We start from the raw sequence: 26,961 nt of genomic DNA, 5'->3' as shown, positions 1-26,961 counted from the left end.
AAGAAAATTATAGATATATATATATATATATATATACACACACAAAAAGAAAGACTCAATGAATGTGTATACGAATATATACAAATGTACAAAAAAATTATATCCTTAAATTACAGATTAAGCCTAGAAGAAATTAAGCTTAAAAGAAAAACTTAAATAGAGTCGATACATTACTTTTCATTTTTCAAACTTTACAAAGTTAGAGAAAGGATCCATAAGATTCAAAACTAGTGAGTATGACTCCTTCATTCAAAAAGTGAGGGAAACCAAAATGAGGCTGTTAAGCTACAGGTTAATTCACAAATATGATTCCGGGAATGAAAGGGAGTGTTTTCAGCTCTTGGATTGTATTCATTGAAATTTTGGAGAATGAGGTGGGATCTCATTAAACATTTTGAATGTTGAAAGCTATGGGCAGAGTGAATGTAGAAAGACTCTAGGTCAAGAGACCCCAACTTCAAGATTGAAGGGCACCTGCTTAGAACAGATATGCATAGAAGTATCTTCAGCCAGAGGGTGGAATTTGTTGCCACAGGTGGTTGTGGAGGCCAATCATTGTGTATACTTAAGGCAGAGATTGACAGGTTCTTGAAAGGTTATGGGAAGAAGATTGGACAATGGGGCTGAGTGGAAAAATGGATCTGCTCATGATTAATTGGCAGAACAGACTCAATGGGTTGAATAGCCGAATTCTGCTCATGGTCCAATGGTCTGTCAAGGCAAAAAAAAATTTGAAGCTATTGTTAAGGTGTTATAGCAAGGCATTAGAGAAAACAGAAGGTTTTTCTACACCAAGTCAACAAGATTTTGTGAAAGGTAATCATGCTTGGTCAATTTTTTTGCCGTTCTTTGAAGAAATAACTTTGTGAAGTGGATAAAGGGAATTGGAAAATACACAACTCTTAAATTTCTAGAAAACATTTGCTAAGGCGCTGTATCAAAGGCAATTGTGTAAAATAAAAGCATGGGTAAAAGATGAGCTGGCTAACAGGAAACCATTAGTGCTAAACACCATCTCCTGGAGGAACTCTGTAGGTCAAGCAGCATCAGTGAGAAAAAAAAAGAATGGTTGATATTTCGTGCAGAAACTCCTTACCAAAACTTAATACTCAGTAGGCATAAATGGGGTATATTAGTTGGCAATCTGTAATAAGTAGTGTGCCACTAGATTTGAGCTGGTGACTCAACATTTTATAATTTACATCAATAATTTTAATGGTTGTTAAATTTGCAGATGACACAAAGATAGGTTGTGAAGAGAACATATGTAGGTAAGTTAAATGAATAATGGAATATGTGAAATTAAATTTTAAATGTTTACATTTTTAAAAATTCTAATTTAGACATACATACATATATATAGCATGGTAATAGACCCTTTCGGCCCAGTAGCATGTGCTTCCCAATTACACCCAATTGACCTACAACCCCTAGTGCATTTTTGAACAGTGGGAGGAATCTGGAGTGCCTGGGGAAAACCCACATAGACACGGGATTCCAACCCCAGTCACAATCGCTGGCACTGTGACAGCATTGTGCTGCTGTGCTAACCGTGCTAGTCTTAATTGTGTGTTTTGGTGAGAGGTTGCAGAGTTGGAAGACGTGAAGATCCAGATGTCCTTGGCCATGATTCACAAAAGGCTAGAATGCCAGTACAGTGAGTAATTAGTGAGTTACTAATAGAATATCTTTCATAGAGTGATAGATTCATCGAGAGATACAGCTTGGAAACTCTTTTCAATGAGTCTGAACCAACCATCAACCATCCACGTATACTAATCCTGCATATTAATCCCATTATTCTCCATACATTTCTATTAATTCTCCCCAAATTCTATCACTCACCTTCAAATTATGGGGGAATTGAATACATAGGTTGGGAGATTATGCTATAGTTATCTACGAGGTTGGTGAGACCACATCAAGAATACTGTGACCACTTTTGGAGTCCTTATTTAAGGAAAGGAGATATAAGATAATTTGGAACAGTTCAGAAAAAGATTTGCTGGAGCGATACTTGAAAGGGGTTGGCTATCTATAAGGAAAAGTTGGACAGGCTAGGCTTATATCCCCTGGAGTTTCGAAGAGTGAGAAGGAATGTTACTGAAAGAAGTAAGATCCTGAGAAGCCTTAACAGGATGAATATAGAAAGCTTGTTTCCACATCTTGGAGAATCTGGAACTAGGGGATCACTAACAATCACATCTAGTGCAGTGATGAGGAAAGGGTTTCTCTCTCAGACAGCCACAAGTCTATAGAGCTCTCTTTCTTAAAGAATAGAGGTAATAGAGAAATTGGATATTTTTGTGACAAATGTATATAGACTCTTGATAAGCAGGAGGGGATGAAAGGTCACCAAGGGTAGCGGGCAATATGAACTCAAGGTTAAGATCAATCAACTATAATTTTATTGATTGGTTGAACAGGTTCAAGGAGCCAAATAACATTCCTGATCATGCTTGATTGTACTTATATCAAGCTCTCAAGCGATATCAGCCCTCTTAAAATAAGGTCTGTGATGATTCATTTCCAATCACAATTGTTATAAACTAGTAAAATATCCAGGTGTCATTATAACACTTGACATCTGTCAAATGCTGCTCTGTTAATATGTATCTTCTCTCCAATTCAGGGAACCTTGGTTCAAGGCCCAGTCCAAAGACTAGATAGCAAGGTCTGGTCTGCTAGAGGAACAGCAGATAGGTCAAACAGCATCAGTGGGCGAAAGAAAGGTGCTGGAGCCCTTCATCGTCTTGAAACGTTCTTTTTTTTCCCCATGATGCTGCTCAACTTGCTGTGTTCCTCCAGCAGTTTGTGTTTAGCTTCAGTGGGGAGGTGCAAGGGGAGATGAAAAAAGACCCTGTGGCTGTATTTGAAAGAAGAGTGGCATAAATACACCCAGTGTCCAGGCTAATATAAGAACATAAGAAATAGGAGCAGGCTTCGGCCATCCGGCCCGTCGAGCCTGGTCCATCATTCATTAAGATCTTGGGTGATCTTATCATCACCTACCTGCCTTTTCCCCTTATACCGATGTAAAAATATATCCGACCATGTCTTAAATAGATTTACTGAGGTCACTTCCACTGCTTTAATGGGCAGTGAATTCCATAGATTCACTACTGTCTGGGAAAAGCAGTTCCTCCTTATCTCCATCTTAAATCTACTACTTTGTATTTTGAGGCTATGTCCCCTTGTTCCAGTCTTCCCCACCAATGAAAACAATTTACCTATCTCTATTAAATCTAATCTTAATTCATATCAATCCTTCAATTAGCATCACTAAAAAATGATTATCTACTCATTGCTCAGGAGCAGTTTGTGAGAATTGCTGTACCCAGATAAATTGCTGGACTTTGAATTGCAGTCGTAGCTGCATGTTGTAAATACTTCGTCATAAAACACAGGAGGACATCCTAAAGTTGTGAAAATTGCTGTACATAAACAAATCTAGACTTTGTAAAAAAACTTTGCATGGAACTTAATCCCAGTTGGTCATGTATCATACTCTGTCCATGGAATTTATTCTGCTGAAAACAATGCGTTTTCAATAGACAGGATTCTCCAGGTGGACATGGATGATGTGGTAGATGCTCGCATGGAGGCAGAAGAAACGTTACAAAGACACACTAAAGGCCTCCCTGAAGTAATATGACATAGTCATGACCACCTGGGAAATGCTGGTGTGACCTCATCCACACGGGCTATCAAGTTTATGAAGCAAGGCGCACTGCTGCAGCGCAACATAAGTGTGAGCTGCACAAGTCCAGAGCGATCAGTGCAACAATTACAGTGCCTACACATGTCTGCCAAACTTGTGCCAGGACATTCCATGCCCGAATTGGCTTGACCAGTCATCTTCGGACACACCGAAGACACATTTTAAAGTGACTAAGGGTGTCAAGGTCTTCATCAATGACGATGGATGAATAACTTCTACCCTTATGATTTAAAAGAAAATTCATTCTAAAATGCACTGCAAAATGGAATCAAGGTGATTTTCAATAGTGTAAAGAAATATCATTGGTCTAAATTGGAAGGAACTTTTAGAATCTGTAGTTGAATTTTTTTCACAATTTAAAGAAATGTCAAGAAAGCACGATTGTTAAAGCAAAGCAAAGCTTCAACTTCAGAAGAGACTCAACATTAAATGGTACAAAACATTCCTTTTTTATAACTAGAATGTCCAGCCAATTTCCAGACTGAGTAATCCAAGAAATATCTTGGATTATTCATTAAATTACTCAGTTTTGGATCATCAGTGCAAGCACTATTTACTCCAATACTTGGCAATGCCCGCTCCAGCCAAACCACTTGGACTCAAATGTCAATCCTTTGAATGGAGTTAAGTCATATTAAACAGTCAGGGCTCCAATTTTTGCCTGATTGATTGGCGCTCCACATCTAAATGTGAGGTTTAAGTTCTTATATATTAACCAGCTGATAACAATGAAAGATACACAGGGTCAAATCATAATGACTAAATATTAAGATAAAAACAACCTAGTTCTCAGGACATATTGATGGGATGACGTTGAAGATGGTTAGAATTCCTGGGACTCCAACTTTCAGGAGACCTTTCCATGACAACCATGAAGAAGAAATAACAATGACTCTACTTTCTAAAAAGTCTAAAGAGATTTGGTATGTCATCAGATTCTCTATTAAACTTCTACAGGTGCACTGTGGAAAGAATATGACTGGTTGCATCACAGTCAGGGTTGGTCGCTCAAATGGTCCAGGAACACAGAAGACTCCATAAAGTAGCAGACACAGCCAGGTCTGTCACAGGATGGCCTCCCATCTATTTAAGATAATAATGTGAGGCACTGAAGACAGCCAACATCTTCAAAGACACCCATCACCCTGGTTACAACCTCTTCTCACTGCTATCTTTGGGCAGAAGGTACAGAAGCCCGAAGACCAGATCTTCTAGATTTAAGAACAGTTTCTTTCCAACAGTTATCAGACTCCTGAACCTCACAAAAACACCAAAATGTTGGAGGAATTCAGCTGATCTTTTTGGCATCTATAGGACACAAAGATATATTACAAATGTTTCAGGCCTGAACCCTTCTTCAAGGAAAATTCAGAAAAGGCAGAAGCAGGATATTTCAGAAAGTCTCAGAATTCAAACAACTGGGGAGGAATCCAGACCAACAAAAGGTGTCAATTGGATGTGATAAGGGACTAGGTAGAATTTATCATGTCTGTGTGAAAGGAGACAGGGATTGGAGAGACAACAGGAGAAACAGGGGGTGGGGGGCATTAATTAAAGTCAGAGAAGTCAAAATTAATGCCATCCGGATAGAGGATGGAAGATGAGGTGGTGTTCCTCCAATTTACAGGTGGTCTCAGTCTGGCAGTTCCTGAGACCATGGATTGACATGTCAGCAAGGGAATGCAATGGAGAATTGAAATGGGTGGTCACTAGGAGATCCACGCTATTGTGGTGGACAGAGCTGAGGTGCTCAACAAAGTGATTCTCCCAATCTGTGTAGTCTCTCTGATGTAGATGAGACCACAGCGGGAGCTATTATTTCTACCTAGTCCCTTTTCACATCCAATTAACACCTTTTGTTGGTCTGGATTCCTCTCCCATTGTTTGAATTCTGAGACTTTCTGATATATCCTGCTTCTGCCTTTTCTGAATTTTCCTTGAAGAAGGGCTCAGGCCTGAAGTGTCAGCGATGTATCTTTGTCTTCTATAGATGCTGAAAAGACCAGCTGAGCTCCTCCAGCATTTTGGTCTTTTTTACTACCATCACAGCATCTCCAGCCTATTGTGTTTCACTAGGCTCCTGAACCTCCCCTTGTTACACTAATCAAAAACTGCCCCAACACCACAAAAGGACTGCCCACACTTCTGCAAGTCACTTTTTTCTCATGCTACAATAACTGAATATTTATTATCTATCCCATGGTTGGGGAAGTTAAAACTGGAGGGTACACATTTAAGGTGAGGGGGAAGATCTAAAATATATCTGAGGATCCACAGAGGTGGGTATGTGGAATGGGCTGCCAGAGGAAGCGATGCAGAGAAGAATAATTGTAATGCTTAAACAACATTTAGACAGGTGGATGGATAGGAAAGATTTAGAGGGATGGGGGCAGATGCAGACAGAAGTTATATAACATAGTCAGCACGGACAAGTTGAACCAAAGGGCCAGTTTCCACTCTTCCATGTTGTGAATGTGTGTGTGTGTGTCCACATATACATTTTGCAACCAGCACACAAAGGAAATTAATGTGCTCACAAAAAGTTTGTTCCCTAAAATAATGTAGAATAAAATTTTAACTAAATATGTTACTTCGTAGAATGAAATCATACTTATATTAAAACATACCAATACAGTTTTATTAGCCATGAGAGACAGACTGTGCCAAAATGATCTTGAAACAATTTCAAGTTTACATTTGCACAAGCAAACTTTTGTCACAGGAAAGAAAAATTCCTCAACATAAGATTTTTTGCGCGCACTGACTTCTAAAAATAAGAGGGAACATTGGTTGTTTCCATGTTGAAAACTCCATAAATCTACCACAATGCAGTCACTTCCAACAACAGTAACCTCTGACACCATGGACAGTTTTAATCAGTGGATATTACTGAAAACCCAGGCACATGATCTTCTTGCAGAGCTATGTTTTAATCACATGTTCTAGTCCTGGTAGACACCACATTACAAATACCCACATAAAACAATTTCAGATTTATCGTCAGAGTGCATATATGACATCACATACATCCCTGAGATCTTTTTTCCTGCAGTCACGGCAAAATTACCACTATTTGGAAGTGCAAAAAATAAACTGTACATAGCGTAAATCATGTAGACAAACAAGAACTGTAAACAACCTGACTTGCAATGCAGAGAGAACAAAAAGAAAATCATTAAAGTGCATTAGTAAGAGTCGTTAAATGAGTCTCTGATTGAGTTTGTCGTTGAGGAGTACTGATGGTAAAGGGGTAGCAGCTGTTCCTGAACCTGGTGGTACAAGTATTGTGGCACCTCGACCTCTCTCCTGATGGCAGCAATGAGAACAGAGCGTGTGCTGGGTGGTGAGGGTCTTTGATGATTAGTGCTGCCCTCCGACTGCAGCGCTCCCTGTAGTGGGAAGGGTTTTGCCTGTGACATCCTGGGTTGTGTCTACTACCTTTTGGAGGGCTTTATGCTCATGGTTATTTGTGTTTCCATACCAGACTGTGATGCATCTGGTCAACACACTTTCCACCACACCACTGTAGAAATTTGCCAAGGTTTCTGGTGTCATACCAAACCTCCACAAACTACTGAGGATGTAGAGGTGCTGACGTGCTTTCTTCATGATGCCATTGGTGTGTTGGGTCCAGGAAAGATCCTCTGAGATAGTGACTGCCAAGAACTTAAAGACATTACAAGTATATTTATTTCCTCAACATCTACTAATAAAGGAAGTGAGAAACTCACAATGAACAAAAACTACTTGTAAATACTTATCATTACATGAGAAGAGCATTTTTCAAAAGATTATATTTTTTAATTTATTTACAACACAGTAGAAGCCAATTCCAGTCATTTAAACCCGTGCCACCCCATTATATACAAATTAACCCACAATCCTTGTGCACTTTTGAAGGTGGGAGGAAATTGGAGCATCCGGGAAAATCCCATGCAGATGCAGGGAGAATGTACAAACTCCTTACAGACAGCATTGGATTCTAGCCCAGGTCGCTGGTGCTTTAATAGCATAGCACTAACCGTGCTATAAATATTGTGCTCAGTTGCATAACATCTATGTCCATTATTTGATTTATTGTAGAGGGGCACAACTCTGTCATGACAAACCGGCCCCGCTTGTTACGCATGGTCAGCAGGGCAGTCATGACGAAGATGGCGACGTATACCTGTCACTTCCACGCCAGAGAGGAAGTTGGCGTGCGCGCTTGTGTCAGCATGATAAATGAGCACACGAAGTTTGAGTAACACTCTGCTGTGACTCTCAAGTTAACAGCCTGCGTTTCCAGTCTGTTCCACCGATCTCGCACAGCACACTACAGTGGTCACCACGACGAGTAGTAGGCACCGTAGTGTTGAAGCCGCTGACCTTCTGGACCAACCAGCCCTGCACTTGGTTTGACCAAGCGGAGGCCCAGTTCTAGATCAAGCAAATCATTTCTGATTCAATGAGGTACTTCTACATCATTAGTTCACTTGACCAAGAGACCGCTGTCCGCATAGATGACCTAATTCAAGCTCCGCCGGAGGAGGATAAATATGTAGAGTTAAAGAACCTCCTTATCAGCATCTATGGCCTATCCCGATGCGAGAGGGCAGCCAGACTCCTACACTTAGATGGTCTTGGGGACAGAATGCCGTCCGCGTTAATGGACGAGATCCTCATGCTGCCACAGCCTTCACCTCTACCAAGGAAGCCCTGGCTGGTTTCACCATGCTCATCCATCTGCAGATGGATGCACTCACAGTTGACACATCTAGCACAGCGGTGGGAATGGCCCTCGAGCAATGGGTGGATGACACCTAGAAGCTGTTAGCTTTCTTCATCCAACACCTAAGCCCACTGGAATGCAAGTACAGCGCTTTCAACAGGGGGAACTGCTTGCCCTATACTTCGCCATCTGCCATTTTCAGTACTTCCTAGAGGGCCGAGCTTTCATCATTTACACTGATCACAAACTGTTACCTTTGCCTTCACCAAGGTCTCCCACCTGTGGTCCACCTGGAAACAGAGGCACCTGTCATACATCTCCAAATTCACTACCTCCATTTGTCATCTCTCTGGCAAACACAACATTATTGCAGACGCCCTTTCAAGATCAGCTGAATGTTTACTTTCACAGGGTGTTGACTTCCACGAGTTGGCCCAGGCCCAACAGTCAGACCCGGAGATTAACTGCTTCTGCAAGACCGTCATGGGCCTCCACCTAAAGGACCTGCCCTTGAACGATGGCACTACCACCATCCTCTGTGACATCTCTACAGGCATCTCCCACCCAGTGGTACCAGCAAAATGGCAAAAGACGGTTTTCGACATCATACACAGTTTATCGCACCCTCCAGCCACTCCACGGTCCAGATGATCTCCACCTGCTTTGTCTGGCATGGCCTTCATAAAAAAGGTCTCAGAATGGGTGCAGGCCTGCCCAGGCTGCCAGGAGGGCCCCACCCAGCAGTTTGAGCCAGCCTCACACCGTTTCCAGCATGTCCATGTAGACATTGTCAGACCACTGCCTGTCTCACGGGGCTACTGCTACCTCCTATGTTGGCCGGAGGCAACACCCCAACCCAACATTGCCGCAGACACTTGTGCAAGAGCTTTTCTGTCCACCTGGGCCTCTCATTACAATGTCCCCTCCCACATTATCACTAACCAGGGTGTGCAGTTCACCTCCTTGTTGTGGACCAAATTGTCCAAACTCCTGGAAACACAGCTCCATCACATTACTGCTTATGAGTCCAATGGCCTGATGGAGCAGTTCCATCAAAACCTCAAATCTGCCCTCGTGGCATACCTCAAGGGTCTGGTCTGGTCTGGTTGGACTAGCTACCTTGGGTCCTCCTGGGGATCCACAATACCCTCAAGGATGACTTGCACGCTTTCACTGCCGAGTTGCTCTATGGACAGTTCCTGCCCCCTCCCACCGATCCAGCCCAAGATAGAGAAGCCACACTTGTGCATTTCCAGGAGAAACTGGACTACCTGCACCCACCTCCCCTCCACCTTCACATCATGGTCAGCCCCCCACTCATGTTCCCCATGATTTAATGTCTTGTGCTTATGTTTTCATTCGCAGGGGTGGACACAGAGCAACTTTCCAGCATCCCAATCAGGGGCCCTACAGAGTGCTCCACAGAATGGCCTCCACTTTCACCTTGGATATCAGGGGCAGAGAGGAATGTTTCACTGTAAACCATCTCAAGCCGGCTCACTTGGATGAGACCCAGCTGATTCAAGTACAGGATCCAGTGCACAGAGGCAGGCCTCCGAAGCTCCAGGATGACACTGGTGCCCGTACTGGGGGGGGTGGGGGTGGTGTTATGTAGTGGCGCACAACTCCATCGTGATGAACCACCCCTGCTTGTTACGCATAGTCAGTGATGCATACTCATCTCTTCGTCTCCAGAAGTTGGCCTGTGCACTTGCGTGATGCAAGCAGGGGGCATGCAATCTGACTGCCGCCCTGATAAATGAGCGCTCGAAGTTTGAATAAACACTTTGCTGTGACACTTGAGCTAGGAGCCTGCGTCTTCAATCTGTTCCACCGCTCTTGCATAGCACACTACATTATTATGAATCTGAAACATGTTACTTGACTTGTGACTAACATATTAACTCTGCTTCAGATGTCAGACCCACTTAGAATCAACCCCCCCCCCCCACCTTAACCATGGCGTTCGATTTAATCACTTCTGACCATTATTGGCCATCCTTTCAGCCATTGTGTTGCTGAGGCTCAGAATTCCTTCCCTGAATTGTTTTAACCTCCATTCTTTGAGAAGAGTTTCAAAAACACTTCAACTGTACTCTTGACCTCGACCCAAACTTTACTGATTCTTTTTTTTCCTGCCCTGTGTCCCTTTTTCCACTTTCCTGAAAGAGTTCTGCATTGAATGCCCGGTGGAACACTAGACTCTATTCATGTCTTAGAAATGAATGTGACTTCATGTATATCCATGAATTGCTCTTCTTGTAATAAAGGACGACAGATGTAATATTTGCCAGCCGATAAACCTATTCGCTGACTATAATTATAGATGATTATAATCATTGATCATAATGCCACCATTTCATGAATGGTGCCTCTTTCTTCTAGAGAAGAAAATGTCAAGGGCAAGGTTTGTTCTTGTAGCAAATATCAGATAATGAGCATCATAGAACTATGGAAATTTTAACATTTACGCCATTGACCAATGGTGAATCACAGTCCAATGGAGGTTTAAATGAATGGAGTCTGTTGGTTACTGTGGGCTGTGCTTGCCAGCCTCGTGATGGGTGTCCTTTCATGACTTTTCTGATCCTGGGTGAAATATTTTCTTTTTTTCACTATGAGTTTATTGAGGATTTTCTCTAGTTGCTCCTTTTACAAGTCCCCAAACTATAAACCTTAGCTTACAGTTTATAGAACTGCAGTTTAGGATAAATAAATCAAGTTCAAGATTCACACAGACCAAGATAAAATTTGTTTTACAAGCAGTCCAGCTAGATATTTGATATATAGTACAGCAAGTATGCAGAATTACAAAAGGCAATCAGTTGGTACAGAACAAATGCAACCTAATTATACTGCGTGAGGTGCATTCAGGAGTCTGATAACAACTGGAAAGGAATTATCCTTGAATCATGATCTCACTGATCACTTCAAAGATTTAAAATGAATAGGAAGAGGAGTAGGCCATTCAGCCTTTATCCATGCTGCAGTTCCATTTGATCTGCGTCTCAGGATTGACATCCTGCATCTGCTCCATGTCCCTCAGTACTCCTATGCAACAGAAACCTATTAAATTTGGACGAGAAAGCTCTTTGTCCCAACACGCACAGCTTTCTGAAGGAGATTTCCAAACCTCTCTTTTTGAACATTAACTGGAGTGCTAGGCTCTATCAGCAGGTATTTAAGAGGTGACCTCATGGAGTCAGCCAGACCAGGTAAGATTGGCAAACATCTTCCCCAAAGGAAATTGGTGAACCAAATAGATTTTTATGACAATCCAGTATTCTTTGTGATTATTGTTAGCAAGATGAGTTTTCCTTGCTTTTTCAAATTCCAGATGAATTGAATTTGTACCTACAGATGTCATCTCGGATTATTAGTCCAGGCCTGGGCTGGTGGCATGGTGATTGAAACACTGCACCTACAACTACCAGCAATACCCAACTCCTGTAAAATGAATACGATTTTAAGAAGTGGTCTTATCTTTTGTGTGAAAGGTCCCACTTGAACAAGCCTACTTTAATTATCCAATTTTTAGATTCTTTTCCTACCTTTTTTATTCTTGATTCCACTACCATGTGATTATTTTTCTCATTATGAATCCTATCTTGCATCATCTGATTTGAAGAATCTTAACTCTTGTTAATCAGCAATATACGTCAAATAAATATAAAGAACTGTTATGGATCCGCTAGTTTAATGGGATTTCAAAGAATAAATATAAAATCAGTAGGAAAATTGAAGCATTTTTGTGGTCTCTATCTTGGAACTTAAACAGTATCACTCACTAAGAAAAAGCAACATTCAAATTAACCAGCACCAGGAAGTCAAAAGCTGGTTTATAGATTTGATTTTATTCCAATATGTTCATTTTTTTTAGGGAGTCATATTATTGAATGAAGATTAATTTTCTTTGTACCCTATTACTGAACATCCTGTAGCAATTCTCCAAGTGACCCACCAATTCTGGGCTTCTGCATGACATCTGTTTTAATCTTCAATCTTCAGCTCTCATTCCTGAGGGCATAGATTCTGAAAGTCCCTCCCTATCCTTCTTTGCCTCTCCTCCCTTCCATTCTTTTAGACTGTTTCTTTAGTCAAGCTTATCGCTCAGTATCTGATTATTAATCCTGAATAACCCTTTGAAGTGTTAAAGTTGTTGTTTGAATGCAAGTTCCTAAAGTTGTAAGTAATGCAGTCAATATGATTCACTCGCAGCCAGGACCTTGAGAGAAGTTAGTGAGGAAATAGCGGAGGCTCTGGCAGTGATTTTTCAAATGTCATTAGAGACGGGTATAGTGCCGGAGGATTGGCGTGTTGCGCATGTGGTTCCTTTGTTTAAAAAGGGTACGAGGAGCAAGCCTAGCAATTATCGGCCTGTAAATTTGACATCTGTGGTAGGTAAATTGATGGAAAATGTTCTTAGAGATAGTACATAAGGAGGGACAGGGTCTGATCAGGGACACGCAACACGGATTTGTGCGTGGAAGGTCGTTTTTGACCAATCTTGTTGAATTTTTTGAAGAGGTGACTAGGAATGTTGATGAGGGTAGAGCAGTGGATGTTGTCTCTATGGACTTCAGTAAGGCCTGCGATAAGGTTCCACATGGGAGGTTAGTTAGGAAGGCTAAGTTCTTGGGTATTAATTTGGAGATAGTCAAATGGATTCAACAGTGGCTGGAAGGAAGGTGCCAGAGAGTAGTAGTAGATAATTGTCTGTCAGGATGAAGGCCGGTGACAAGCGGTGTTCCTCAGGGTTCGGTATTGTTGGTCATATATATTAATGATCTGGAGCATGGGGCGGTAAATTGGATTAGTAAATATGCAGATAATACTAAAATAGGGGGAATTGTGGATGATGAAGAGGGTTTTCAAAGATTGTAGAGGGATTTAAACTGCTTAGAGGAGTGGGCAGAAAGTTGGCAGATGGAGTTTAATGCTGATAAGTGTGAGGTGCTTCATTTTGGAAAGAATAATCAAAGCAAGTCATATGTGGTAAATGGGAGGCCATTGAAGAATGCAGTGGAGCAGAAAGATCTAGGAATAACGGTGCATTGTTCCCTGAAGGTAGGAGAGCATGTGGATAGGGTGGTGAAGAAGGCCTTTAGTATGCTTGCCTATATAAATCAGTGCATTGAATATAGGAGTTGGGAAGTAATGATGAAACTGTACAAGGCATTGGTGAGGCCAAATTTAGAGTACTGTGTGCAGTTCTGGCCACCAATTTATAGGAAAGATATTAACAAGATAAAGAGAATGCAGAGAAGATTTACAAACATGTTACCTGGGTTTCACCATCTGGGATACAAGGAGAGATTGAGCAAATTAAGTCTTTATTCCCTGGAACATAGAAGGCTGAAAGGGGATTTGATAGAGGTGTTTAAGATAATGAGAGGGATAGATAGAATTGATGTGGAAAGGCTTTTCCCATTGAGAGTAGGAGAGATGGATGCAAGAGGTCATGGATTGAGAGTTGAAGGGCAAAAGTTTAGTAGTAACATGAGGGGGAACTTCTTTACTCAGAGAGTGGTTACTGTGTGGAATGGGCTTCTGGGAAAGGTGGTGGAGGCAGGGTCAATTTTGTCATTTAAGAAAGAGTTGAATAAGTATATGGATGGGAGGGGAATGGAGGGATATGGGCAGATTGCTGGTAAGTGGGATTAGAGAAGGGTACTTGGATCAGTGCGGACTAGGAGGGCCAGTTTGGCCTGTTTCCGTGCTGTAATTGTTATATGGTTATATGAAGCCAAGCCAGCATGGTTATGTGTCGATTAGTGCAAAGCTATTACAGAGCTTGATACCCAGGTTAGAATCCAGCACTGTCTGTACATTTTCCCCGGGTCCTCTGGTTTCCTTCCACCCTCCAATACGTACGGGATTGTAGCTGGGCAGCACGAGTTTAAATGGTTGGAATTTAAATTTAAAAGTTGATACTAAAAGGTTAGCCATGGAAGTGATAATTTCATGCTTGTTGAGTAAAATTGTTTGGCTGCAATTCATCAAACTTCAGACAAACTTGAGTTGGTTCAATCAATGAAAATTTCCTTTGATAAGTTATTTCTCACCTCAAATAATTGTTGGTGGAACGTGCAAGAAAACACTTTAAGGCTAAGCAGATATAAAGATCTGTAGGTATTAGATAGTTTTGCACATGTGTAGAAAAGAACATCTTATCCTCTGCAGTATAGTGACCCTTTAACACCAGTCATACTAAGTGAGAAGTAAATGTTATGAGGAGTCCAACACTGTGACCAATTGCTTTGCTGAGGGACATACTGAAGGCTTGGTGGGGAAGGAGACCAGCTAGGGACAAGTCACCACTAGACACTGAGGAGCTGTACCTCAGAGGTACATTAATTAAGATAGAAACATGGGATGAAACATTGTAAGCACAAGTACAGATTTGATGGTAGAATGAATCAGGGTCGGCACCAAGGAGGAGGCATCTGCAGTCATTGCCCCCCCCAACCGAGGTGCTGTGCCCCCCCCCCCCCACTGGGTCATGGCCATTGCTCACCATCAGACCCACCTCACACCCTCCTGCGTCACTAGCGCCTAGCATGACACACGCTAGTGACTCTCCACCTGCCCCCAACCACGTCACTAGCATGTATCAAGGGTCAGTGGTGATTAGTGATGCTCTACAAAATAAATGCAGCGCCCTCAAATCCTACGCCAGACCGGCAGATCGTGTTAACATTTGTCGACAGGTGGGTCCCAGCATTCAATAACACCCTATGAGAGTTCCACAGTGCCCCCCACTAACACGCTAATCCCCCCTCTGACATTCGTTCTGGTGCTGACCATGGAATGAATGCAGAGAAACATACATGCTGAATGAGTTTCCAGTATATATTATCATGAATTAAGAATATTTGCAAAATACTGAAAAAAATCACTTTGACAGTCTGTTGAATACTTGGGTGGAGGGGTTAAATCCACTTGAGTACCATGAGTTTAACAGTTATTAGATGGAATGGCTTCTGGAACCCTTGGAAAGGAGGGATACCCTGCAAATTTAACATCAAAACACAAGCTCTATTAACATCATATATTTTAAAAAGAGGAAAACTCAAGCCTGTTCAAAGAATGATTCCTTTATCTCTGGATTGTTTACTGGCACTGTGGAAAACCATTAAAATGGTTTATAAGTTCCAAGAGTCGATGAAATATTTCAGTCGTGGTTCATTTCCTTTTTTGGGTGGGAATGTAATAGATTCACTTTGACTTGTGAATGTCAAACGTGAAACACAAGATTTGATTGTTCAAAGAAAATCTAACCAAAGTAACAGCGTAGATGGTGGCTGATAAAAGGCAGGAATTTGCAGGTATATGGGAGTGTGTTCCTGAACTTCCACAGGTGCACATGCAAGAGGTTAGCTGAATGAATGTCTGAAATCCTTCTCAAGCTGGTTATTGGCAAATGAGGCATTGGCAAAAACTCTTCAGCTTCAAGATGAATTATTTCAAACATCCTCCTCTTCCCATGTTTCTGGGATTTGAGATCTGATATGGAAAAAGAATTTGTGATGTAATGTCTATAAAAATTTCAACTGACCGTGAAAATGGCAAGAATAATCATGGTTATAATGAGGTAAGAATGATAGAATTTTTTAAATCCTAAACATAAATGGTGGTCTGAGCTGCTGTAATGGACACTCAGTGACTCTAAAGGGACTCTCTTTTGCTTCTCTTTCCCCTATTGTTAGGGGTGCCAGGCAATGCTTGTGGCAACTCTTTGTTTGCCTTATGGCAGACAAAGGTTACGGTATATTTGTATGTTTAATGTGTTATTACGTGGGAATAAAAGGAACCTTGAACCTTGAAGTACTCCTCAATGATGAGTGTGACTACTCACAGAGGACAGAGCGTGGGTTTTGTGTGAATATATATTTGTGTCGGGTAGGGTTGGTTCAGGGGTGGGGAGGAGACTGCTGACTACGGGAGGAAACTGAGAACAAAAATACAAGCTGACAGAAGAATATTAAGAAGGATGGCCAGGCTTTAAAGTCAGTTGCTTCTGCACCGTTTCTGTTCAATTCCTAAGACTCAGTTCCTCCCTCTGAAACATCCTCCAGCCCTCGGAGATCCCTTCACGGCTCCGTCATCTTTGCCACAAACTCAAACTCTAGAATCCCTTCCCTAACCCTTGCTATCTCTTCCTTCTCTGTCACCATCCACCAACAAGTTTCTATCTTTCCACTTTGACATATTGGCAGGGTTGAATTATAAGGAGAGGCCGGATAGGCTGTGGAGCATAAGGGGCAAAGGGGGAACCTTATAGAGGTTTATAGAACCATAAGGGGAGCAGGGAATATAAACGATCATCGCCTTTATCCCAGGGCAAGGAAATCTAAAACTAAAGGGCATAGATTTAAGTTGATTTAAAGAGGAGCTGAAGGGCATCTTCTTCACACAGTGGGTATATGGAACGAGCTGCCCAAGGAAGCAGTGGAAGTAGAGTCAATTAGAACATTCAAAGGGCATTTTGAAAGGTACATGACTGTGGAAGATTTAGAGGGCTAAGTGCCAAACACAGGCAAATGAAGCAAGGTTGGTTAGCAAGGATTGGGTTAGACAGAGGGGCCAGTTTTGGGGGATAAGGGCCAAACACAGGCAAATGAAGCAAGGTTGGTTAGCAAGGATCAGGTTAGACAAAGGGGCCAGTTTTGGGGGATAAGGGCCAAACACAGGCAAATGAAGCAAGGTTGGTTAGCAAGGATTGGGTTAGACAGAGGGGCCAGTTTTGGGGGATAAGGGCCAAACACAGGCAAATGAAGCAAGGTTGGTTAGCAAGGATCAGGTTAGACAAAGGGGCCAGTTTTGGGGGATAAGGGCCAAACACAGGCAAATGAAGCAAGGTTGGTTAGCAAGGATTGGGTTAGACAGAGGGGCCAGTTTTGGGGGATAAGGGCCAAACACAGGCAAATGAAGCAAGGTTGGTTAGCAAGGATCAGGTTAGACAAAGGGGCCAGTTTTGGTGCTGTAGAACCTTTGAACTCTATGATTCTAACACTCCTGTGAGGGGCTTGGATCATTTTACTTTATAAATACAAACTGCAATTGATAAGTCGGGGCTTATCTGTTATAAAAAAGAGGAATTTGCAAATAAATGCACCTGCTACATTGGTGCCAATAAATAGACAGCACATAGCTTTGTTTCCACAAGCACCTACTGGCAATAAAATGTTCTGAAGTGGTGATTCTTCTTTGGTGAATTCAGTTAGACAGCTGGCGCCCTGTTTCACAGCCTTCTTTTTGTCACAAGGACTTACTTATTTTTCTGGTCTTGCCTTGAAGAAATGTGTTTGATCTGAAACAAACAATTAGATAATTGGAACCTTAACAAAATGTTCATTAAACGTCCTCAATAAAATAAGCTTAATACTTTTCTTCACTGCTGTCCCCAGCTCTCTGTCCCCCAACCCCCGCCAGTTTCCATTTCTTCAAGTCAGGTTACACCCCTGGCTATCAGTAGATCTGCATTGTTCAGACTCTTCATATGGTTCTAACAGGATGGCAATTGGAACAATGTACACATTCAGGAATTGGGTCAAAATAACAAATGGAGTGGCAACAAAGATTTGGAACAAAAGATCCCAAACAAATCTAATTTCTTTTGAGTGAAAAGGAGAACAGTGTTATTTTCAGTCAGCTAAGGTTATTCTTGTAAAGCATTTCATGATTCCCATCAGTCTTGGTGCATCCACAGTGAACAGACTCTGTAAGGAGGAATTTATGTTACACAATAGTTGCAGCTGGTTAAAGCTTCCTGAGTGTGAAAGTGGGCACTAACTCTTTCATTCGGTTGAGTTACAAACATTCCATGGCAGAAATCAGCTCATTTGACATGTCTCATATGGATCAAGGAGGCTTTTGTGCAGTTGGCAGAATGTGGGAAACAGAGATAAATCAATAGCTTTGTTCCCAGCACTTAAAAAGGAAACAATTAACATTTGCAGCATCTTTTTTAAGTAACTACTGGAATCATCGGGTGGAGACGCTGACATTCTCCATCCTTCCCGGTTACTTAATGCCAATGGTGTCTCTCGTTTGCTTTCTGTGTCAGTACAAGTCGAGTGCACCAGCCCACTATTAGGAGGGCCTGAAGAAGAGATCCAGAGATACAATGTATTGGACTGAGGATTTTTCAAAACATTCATTGTCAAGTCCATAGCTCAGTAAATAGGCAAAAAAAAGTTCTCAGTACTCCGCTGCTAGAGATGTCCTCCATTGACTAAATCACAGTTCAGTCTTCCAACTTCAATGAATGAAAATGATTTAATAGTGTGATTAATAACTCAGTCTGAAGAATTTTTCCAGTAGCCTAAACTTGTTCCCTGGTCTGCTGCAAATGGAAAATTACCTGGCGATCTACTTAATAACTGTTTTGAGTGCAAATTGCCCACATTACCCAACAGGTAAACTTGGGGAAGGATTTCATTATCTATGAAGTATTTTGGTCCATCTTGGGGTTATAGAAGCCACTATATGAATGCAAGTAAAATATCAATTACATTATAGTTCAGCCATTACTCAGGCTCTATATCTCTATTAGAAATATACGAGATAGCTCAGACTTGTCTCAGCAAAATAATTTTTCAGAATCAGGATTCAGAATCAGAATTTATTCTCATGAACATGTCACAAAATTCATTGTTTTGTAGCAGAATCACAGTGCAAATGTTTATATAAACCACCTTACAAAATAAATAAAAATAGTGCAAGAAAAACTTTTTTAACTAAATCCCATTTGATTTAAAGCTACTCTTATTTTGTAATTTCTAGAGTACACATGTGATTTCCATTGTGCTGAAATGGATACTTTTAGCCAGATCTGTCCATGAAATCAAGTTTGGAATTTCACTGTAGCTTTCTGTCTTGTTCAAAGAAACTTAAGTATCATGTAAATAAACATCAGTCCTTTCAGTAAAGGATTTGTTCCACCTAGCTACCTAACAGTGCATGATGCCAAACTGGGACATTTTCTAAAGAGTATTTATGGTTGCCTTGTCAACAAGTCAATTGAAAGGATATTCAGTTACTGAGAAAGTGGCTTCACTTTCTGAAGTGGTGTGTCACTGCCAAATGATGGCTCTGACCTTGTGCTTTCCTGAGAAGCTAGATGTGATGACAATTATTTTATCAGTGTTGCACTATGGATCAAATTATTCCAGAGGGTCACAGTGTAGCTTTGCAACCAGTTACCGCTGTTTCCTTCCACGAAAAAATACTGTGGTACACCGATCCATTATGTGTATCAATCAATTGTTGTCGTTAGCGTTGAATAGGGACTCAACTCACAAATCATTCAAGAGATCGATGGATCAAGCCATTTCATTCAATATTTTATCATCTTATTCTTTCACAGGCTGCGGACACAACTGAAGGCAAACATTTATCCTCTTGTAACCAATTCATCATATAGTGGAACTAATCTTTTACTGATTATCCTCTCAAATCCTTTAATAGGTTTGAATGCATTCATTAAGTCTGCTCTGAGCTTTATCTACTCCACTAATTACATCTCTTATATACTTCTCATTATCATAAATTCCCCTTTTCCCTAGTATTATCACTGTATTTGTGCCTTATACTTTCTTAATGTTAGCAATCGACTCCATACAGACAGAATGTTGCTAATGTGATTCACCAACATCCTGCACAAATACATTCATAAGATATTGATACTGCTTGCAAGGCCAGTATTAATTGCCTTTACAAAGGTTATTTCTGTGGTGTCTTTAATAACGATTATTCATGTGATGAATGCTGTCACAGGGCTGTGAGATATAAGCAATGAAAGCACTGAGATATTATTTCCAAGTCGGGCTGGTAGGTTGCTTGATGTTTTTCCCTTCTGTGAAGTTGTGCTCTGTATCTGTTGACCTTGTGTTTCCAGGAGACAGAAGTCATGGGTTTGAGAGGTAGTGGCAAATAAGCATTGGTGGGTTGTTGCCATGAATCTTGTGGATAATGTTTGTCCATATAAATAAATGGGAAGTTTTCCAGACATATCTGTCGGCAGCAGTATTTCCATGGACAAACACTACTGTGAATTTTTGGAATTATGGTCGTTTCCCTTTGGTGTACCTTCAGAGGAAATTTGAATTCATGATTTGGTGCTTTCAAATGACATATCATTCAAAAGATATGGGGCCAATAAGAGCACTCCATAGTAAGTCAAAAGAGAAAGGAACTGTGCCGAAAAGGTCTATCTTACACTGAGGGCCAGATTAGAGAGCAGCATCTATTTTTCCAGGCATTATGTTTTGCATAAACCTTCACCACAAATATATAACGAATGCTCCAGAAATATATAGAAATCAAGAACTAGAAAGGAGAAACTCAGGAAAATTGAAATCACCATGGAAAATTTCTTTGAGTACAGCTTAGAATTACTGCTAATTAGAAGTTCTGCCTGACCCACAGGTAAAAGAATCTCAGGGTTGAATGTGATGTCATACATGTGAATTTTGACTTTGAAAATACTAAACAAATTGTTGGAGCTATGGGCCGTATTTGATGGCATATAGGACTCACTGATATATAAGACCCCCCCCCCCCCACCACCACCACTCACCCCATTTTTAGCGTGAAATTTTAGGAAAAATTTGTTTTAGTGTATTTATGGCAAATGTGTTCCTCCTGCAAGGATCCTTGTAGATAACATATGTGTGTGTGCCTTCACTCACCTCGATGAAAACCATCCAACCTTGCATAGCCAAGATGACTAAACCTCCTTGCACACGAGCAACAGTAGCAGCCACACATCCTCCTGCCCGCCACATGTTGAGGCTCAGGCCACATCCCCCCTCCATGCAAACTGCAGTTGATTAACCAGCACGCTGGGATCTGTGGGCGCATGATGGCGGGAGGGAGAGAAGCCGGTCACCAGGGCAATAGGCAGGGCCCACCATTGTGGGGAGCAGACGATTAATCACTTGTGTGCCTGAGCATTTTACACTGGGGGCTGTGCTCGTCGAACAAAGGCTCAGCATGGAGCCTGATCGTCGAAGCCCAGCGCTCATCTCAAAGCAAGCGATCGATCGTACCATCAGTGTGTACTACAAACACGGCCATTGCGCTGCCAGCGGGGACCACCTTGGTCAGCCTTCTCATAGGGGAAGTGAGCAGCCTCAGAGGCTCCGGAAAGCATGGACCACCCAAGGGAAGGTAGTCCATGATGCTGCGGGCCCGCTTCCTGAACAGCCACAGCACCTCCATGGGCTTCTTGGTGAGTGACCACTTTGTATTTTGGTGCCTAAAATGGTGGCACCAAAATCTCACCTTTGTGTATAGGACCCAGGGTGGTTTTTGAGGTGAATTTTTGGGGAAAAAGAGGTGGGGACTTGTATGCTGTAAGTTGTGAAGAGGTTGTAAGGAGGTCCAAAGACATATGGATAGATTAAGTAATCAGGTGAAGATATGGCAAATGGAATATTACGCAGGAAAGTGGGAGATTTCAGAGATCTGACATGGAGATGGATTTCTTGGCGGATGAAAGGCAAATTGTGGCATTTAGGTTTGATTAAATAGGAATATGAAGAAAATGTTAATGTTTATTGTGAGGTGTAATGAACATGCAAGTGGTCTGTTCTCATTTTTGTTGGTTATTGATGTAGCCACATCTGGAATCACCATAGTCTCCTTACTTAGGGAAGCATATTAATACAGAGAATGCATGTGTATCTAGATTTGCAGGACTGGGAGGGTCTTAATTGAAATGTACAAAATCCCAAGGGGTTTTGAATGGGTGGAAGTAGATGGCTGTTTAAAAATAAGGGGTCACCATTTAAGACAGTGATGAACTATAATTTTCTCTCCTATATGAATTATTAGAACCTCCTTCCTCAAAGTTAGTGCAAACAGTCATTGATTTTGTTTAATACTGAGATAGATAGATTCTTCATAAACAAGAGGGTGAAAGGTACCACTAGAAGTAGAAATGAAAAGTTGAGGCTATAATTAGACGAGTTCTAATATTATTGAATGGCAGAAAAGGCCGGAAGGACAGAGTGACCCACTCTGTCTATACCATTATGGTTCTGTTGATTCACAATGTCTAAAGACGGCCAGTGATGATTCTGCAAATGCCACTCAGCTCTGGGTCTCATTTCCTGCATAGATGGTGTTCCCGCACTAAGAGAGCACACTCAGCTCTGGAGGCCTCCTATCACTGGAGTGTCCCTCTTCCCCCCTCCCTCCTCCCTTTAACCCCCTCCCTCCTCCCCCTCCCTTCCATTGACATGATCTACTGGGATCTTTGTCTGAAGAGGATATGCAAAATCACTGAGGGCCCCTTCCAACCCGCACACAGCATTTTTCAGCTGCTCCCATCAGGAAAGAGATGCAGGAGTATCAGATCCAGTGCCACTAGGCAGTGAGAATGCTGAACAACCAAAGGAACTGTTTGCACTATCCATCCGAGATTCAGATTTCCAAAGCAATATTTATTTATTTTTGTATATGAATACTTCTCTTGCATATGTATTGTTTGTCTCTGTGTGTGTTATGTCTGGTTGTGTGTCACTGTGTTTTGCACTGAGGATTGGGGAAAGCTGTTTTGTTAGGTTGCACTTGTACAATCAGATGACTTGACTTGATCATGGGTGGATCTCCGCCCCATATTGAATTTGAAATTTATCAGATAATATTACTTCAAGTATTGGCTTTGCCTCTCATCTCCTCGACAAGGTAAGGGTTTGCGCGGAGAGATAAGACAGCATTCCAGATGATGTTTAGGCTTTTTGTTTGTGGACTGATGTTTTAATTTGGTTTAAGTTAATTGGGGCAAGACTGGATTCTATAACTGTTCTAGTGGGCCACAAATGAGAACAGAGATACAGACAGGAGCATTTTAGATTTGTAGTTTATTTGGTAGCACAAAGGTATCTAGCCATGGATCTATCATCAGGATTGTTCTCAGACCTGCCCAAAATTCCAACATCAACTACTGGTTGTGGATGAACTGTGAGAGACCTTACCCATGATACTGAGACCATTAGACCAGAATTAACCACTTTCCTCTCCATTCTCAGAGCCATTGCTCCTCCCCCAACTTGCTGGTGTGCCCTCCCTCCCTTATCCACCTATATATACCTCCTGCCTTTGGGACCATGTCCCTACCCCCAACTATTTTGTTTGAGCGCCTGCCTATATTTTTCATACTTTGATGAAGAGCTCAAGCCCAAAACATTGGTTATCTCTGCTCTAAAATATACACTGTTTGACCTGCTGAGTTTCTTTAACATTGTGCTTTTAGTGTCCGGAACTAGATTTCATTTTGAAAAAGAAACAAGGGTGGGACAGTTGGCATAGCAGTTAGAACAATGCTATTACAGGGACCGGTGCTGTCTGTAAGGAGTCTATCTCTCCTCCCCCTGTCTCCTCGGGGCTCCGGTTTCCTCCCACTGCTCAAAACTTACTGAGGGTTGCAGGTCATTTGGGTGTATTTGGCTGGGCACGGGCTCATGGGCCAAAAGGGCCTGTTACCGTGCTGTAGGTCTAAATTGTTTATCAAGAAGCAATTGAACCGTCTATTTAAGCCAAGTTGCTTGCTCTCCATACACAATTGCTACGCAGCCTCTAATGGTGCCCTTTAAACCAATTCATAAATGTAAATCTGGAATACACAAACATACTGAGGAAACACAGCAGGTCACGCAGCATCCATAGGAAGTCATTGGTCACCAACATTTCAGTCTCAGCATTCCTACGGATGCTCTATGACCAGCTGAATTTCCCCAGCTTATTTGTGTTTTGCATTTTACTCCAGATTCAGCAGATTTTCTTATTTAACTTCAAAGGAAAATATGGCCTATTTTTTACATTGTAAAAGTTACTTGAATAAATATTATTGAGTTTCTGCAAAAATGTCTGATTTGTAAATATTAAGATTTCCCGTGTAATATGTACACTACTTTGCCCAGGGAATACTGATCTGGCTTGTGTTTGTTAGGAAGCAACTGCTGGCCAAATATTCCAAACCACGGAGTTGTGTGGAATGTTCAGAATGTGGTAAATCAGCCAAACTAAGACACAACTCCATCACCACTGCCTTGGCTTATTCTTAATATTGTAATATTTCAGGCTATAGAAATATAGCTTCATCAATTAGAACAGTGGTTCCCAACCTTTTTTATGCCCCGCACCCCTAAAAAATGTTAATATGTTCTCGTACCCCTTAGCGTAATAATTTATTTAAGAATAAAGGTGAAGGTGACCAAAACAAATTTGTATAATCAATTTTTAATAATATATAAACAAAAATTAAACATATAGAAAAGAAAAAATATTACAACAAATTAAATCTTGCATAAACCCTACAAAAAATTAAATTTTCATCCATGCATGAAATTTCTTTAAAAAAATTAAAGAACTAAAGTTCAAATGTTCATAAGCCAATTTAAATTTAATGACTCTTTTGTTCCTGTTTATTGCTTAGGAGTTTTTCAAAACGAGCCACTTCGTTAGCAGTCCGTGTGTCTGCCTGTGCACCCAAGCGATTTCTAGATTTTGTCTTGATTGACAAAAGGGCCCTAAATCCAGTCTCGCATAAGTATGTCGTCGCGAATGGGATGAGCATAGTTAGTGCTTTTTCACAAAGTCTTGGAAACTTGTCCATTGCCGAACACCAATATTGTTCCAAAGTTCTGCTTTCAAACTGCATTTCAAGAACACGATTTGTGCGCAGCTCAAGAAGATCTTCCTTCAGCTCTTCATCATCCAACATATTATCCAAATTGAATTCCAGGCCCCCCAAACTTCAGCCTAATGGATTTATTTTAAAAAAACTGAAATATTATCTCGCACCCCCGGTTGGGAAAGCCTGAATTAGAACATGCTAGTTATGAAATACAATGGCATCTCTCTGAACACAAACAGGAATCGCAGTAAATTTCTTCAGAACAATGTCTGTCTCTCTTTAATTTGCTTTGTCCAAAATAATAAGCCTGAACACTAAATGGTGCTGGTTTACAACAGCTCTTGTGCTCACTCAATTATTCTTTTGTTTTAGAAGCTTAAGCTTTCCCACATGGTCATTTCCTACTATTATTATAGGTGGCCTCCTCATACTTTTGAATTTATTATTTTTAAATTTAGACATACAGCACGGTAACAGGCCATTTCAGCCCATGAGCCCTTGCTGCTCAATTTACACCCAATTGACCTACAACCCCGATAAGTTTCGAATGGTGGGAGGAAACCAGAGCCCTGGGGAAAACCCAGGCAGACATGGGGAGAATATACAAACTCCTTACTTGGTCCTGATCGCTGGCGCTGTAACTGCGCTAACCCTGCTGCTGTGGACTGGTGTATAACAATGAACTAACCCAAATCTAACATGACTTCCCTGTAATTATCTTCTCTCCTGCTTTACAGGACAAAAAATGCTGAAGTTCAAGTTCAAAGGCAGATAAGTAAATTTAATAGATCCCTGACTGTCAAGTGGCTTTGAGATTTTATACCTTTTATACGATTGATCATGTGCTGCTTCCACTTGGCTTCTGTGTGTGATCCCAATGCATGGATTCGGCTTTCAAAAGTATCCCCACTGTGAGGAACCATAAGTCAGTGATTTCCAGAGAGGATGCTGCATTTCTTCAAGAAAGCTATGAGACATCCTTGAATTTTTTTTCCCAGAAAACAGGATCTGCTAGAGAAAGTCAAGTGGGTTGAGCAGCATTGTGGGCTGGAACCCTTCATCAAGACCCAGTGTACATAGGGGAGGTAGCAAGTATAACGACAACAGAGTAGGAGAGGTTGGACACGGACCAGTAGGGCATTGGTGAACCAAGGAGGGGTAAAGGATGACAGATGGAAATAGTTGATTGGTAGATGCCAGACAAAGTGAGAGAAAAAAAGAGGGGGGAGGGTGAGCAGGTGGAGGAAAATGAGTTGTACAGGGTGGAGCGGGTGATAAGTGAAGAACAATCCCCCTTTGAATTTTTTTCCTCTGTTTGAAGGGCAATCCCTTCCCATTACAGAGCTCGGAATAGAGGACCTGTTTCAGAGTTCTGTCAGGATATGTGAATGATGGGTCCTGACTAATGTAACCCACCAAGTGTAATCAATTCTGGGTACTGTGGCCTGCCCTTTGTGTATCGCACCTCCATTATCCAATTGAGATCTGGCTGTTTCCAGGCCACTGATTCAATGCAAACTTAACCATCTTAATTCACTCCTTTAGTAAAACACGAAAGTCTGCAGACACTGTGGATGAAGAAAAACACAACGCTGGAGAAATTCAGCAGGTCAAACAGTCTACTTTATAGACCAAAGATAAAGATACATAACCAATGTTTTGGGCTGGAGCACTTCATTAAGGGATAATCAAAATGTAGGCAGGCACCGTGTACTTGATAAAGCAAAGATATAAATTATAGCAAAGCCTGAAACATTGGTTATGTACTTTAATCTTACCGATACCCTTAATGAAGGATTCAAACCTGAAACGTTGGTTATGTACCTTTATTTTTGTCCACCTCACTGACAAAAAACAAAGGAGGAAAAACCCAACACCCAA

The 26,961-nt window shown here is 41.4% G+C and overlaps 2 long non-coding RNA genes across 2 annotated transcripts in view; one reads left to right on the top strand and one right to left on the bottom strand.

Annotated features, from left to right (window-relative positions):
- The window catches only part of LOC138741888 (uncharacterized), a 60,111-nt gene that overhangs the window by 11,160 nt on the left and 21,990 nt on the right, over positions 1–26,961 (bottom strand). Inside the window, exon 2 of the long non-coding RNA XR_011343849.1 lies at positions 17,609–17,745. This is a non-coding gene — a long non-coding RNA (uncharacterized lncRNA). The remainder of the gene's footprint in view (positions 1–17,608; positions 17,746–26,961) is intronic.
- Positions 1,567–10,235, top strand: LOC138741887 (uncharacterized). Its single transcript, XR_011343848.1, has 2 exons — positions 1,567–1,657; positions 9,798–10,235. It is a non-coding gene; the product is annotated as an uncharacterized lncRNA (long non-coding RNA).

The sequence above is a fragment of the Narcine bancroftii genome, chromosome 8 (genome assembly GCF_036971445.1).
Source record: "Narcine bancroftii isolate sNarBan1 chromosome 8, sNarBan1.hap1, whole genome shotgun sequence".
Lineage (NCBI taxonomy): Eukaryota > Metazoa > Chordata > Chondrichthyes > Torpediniformes > Narcinidae > Narcine > Narcine bancroftii.
This window is presented reverse-complemented; position numbering and strand designations above follow the sequence as displayed.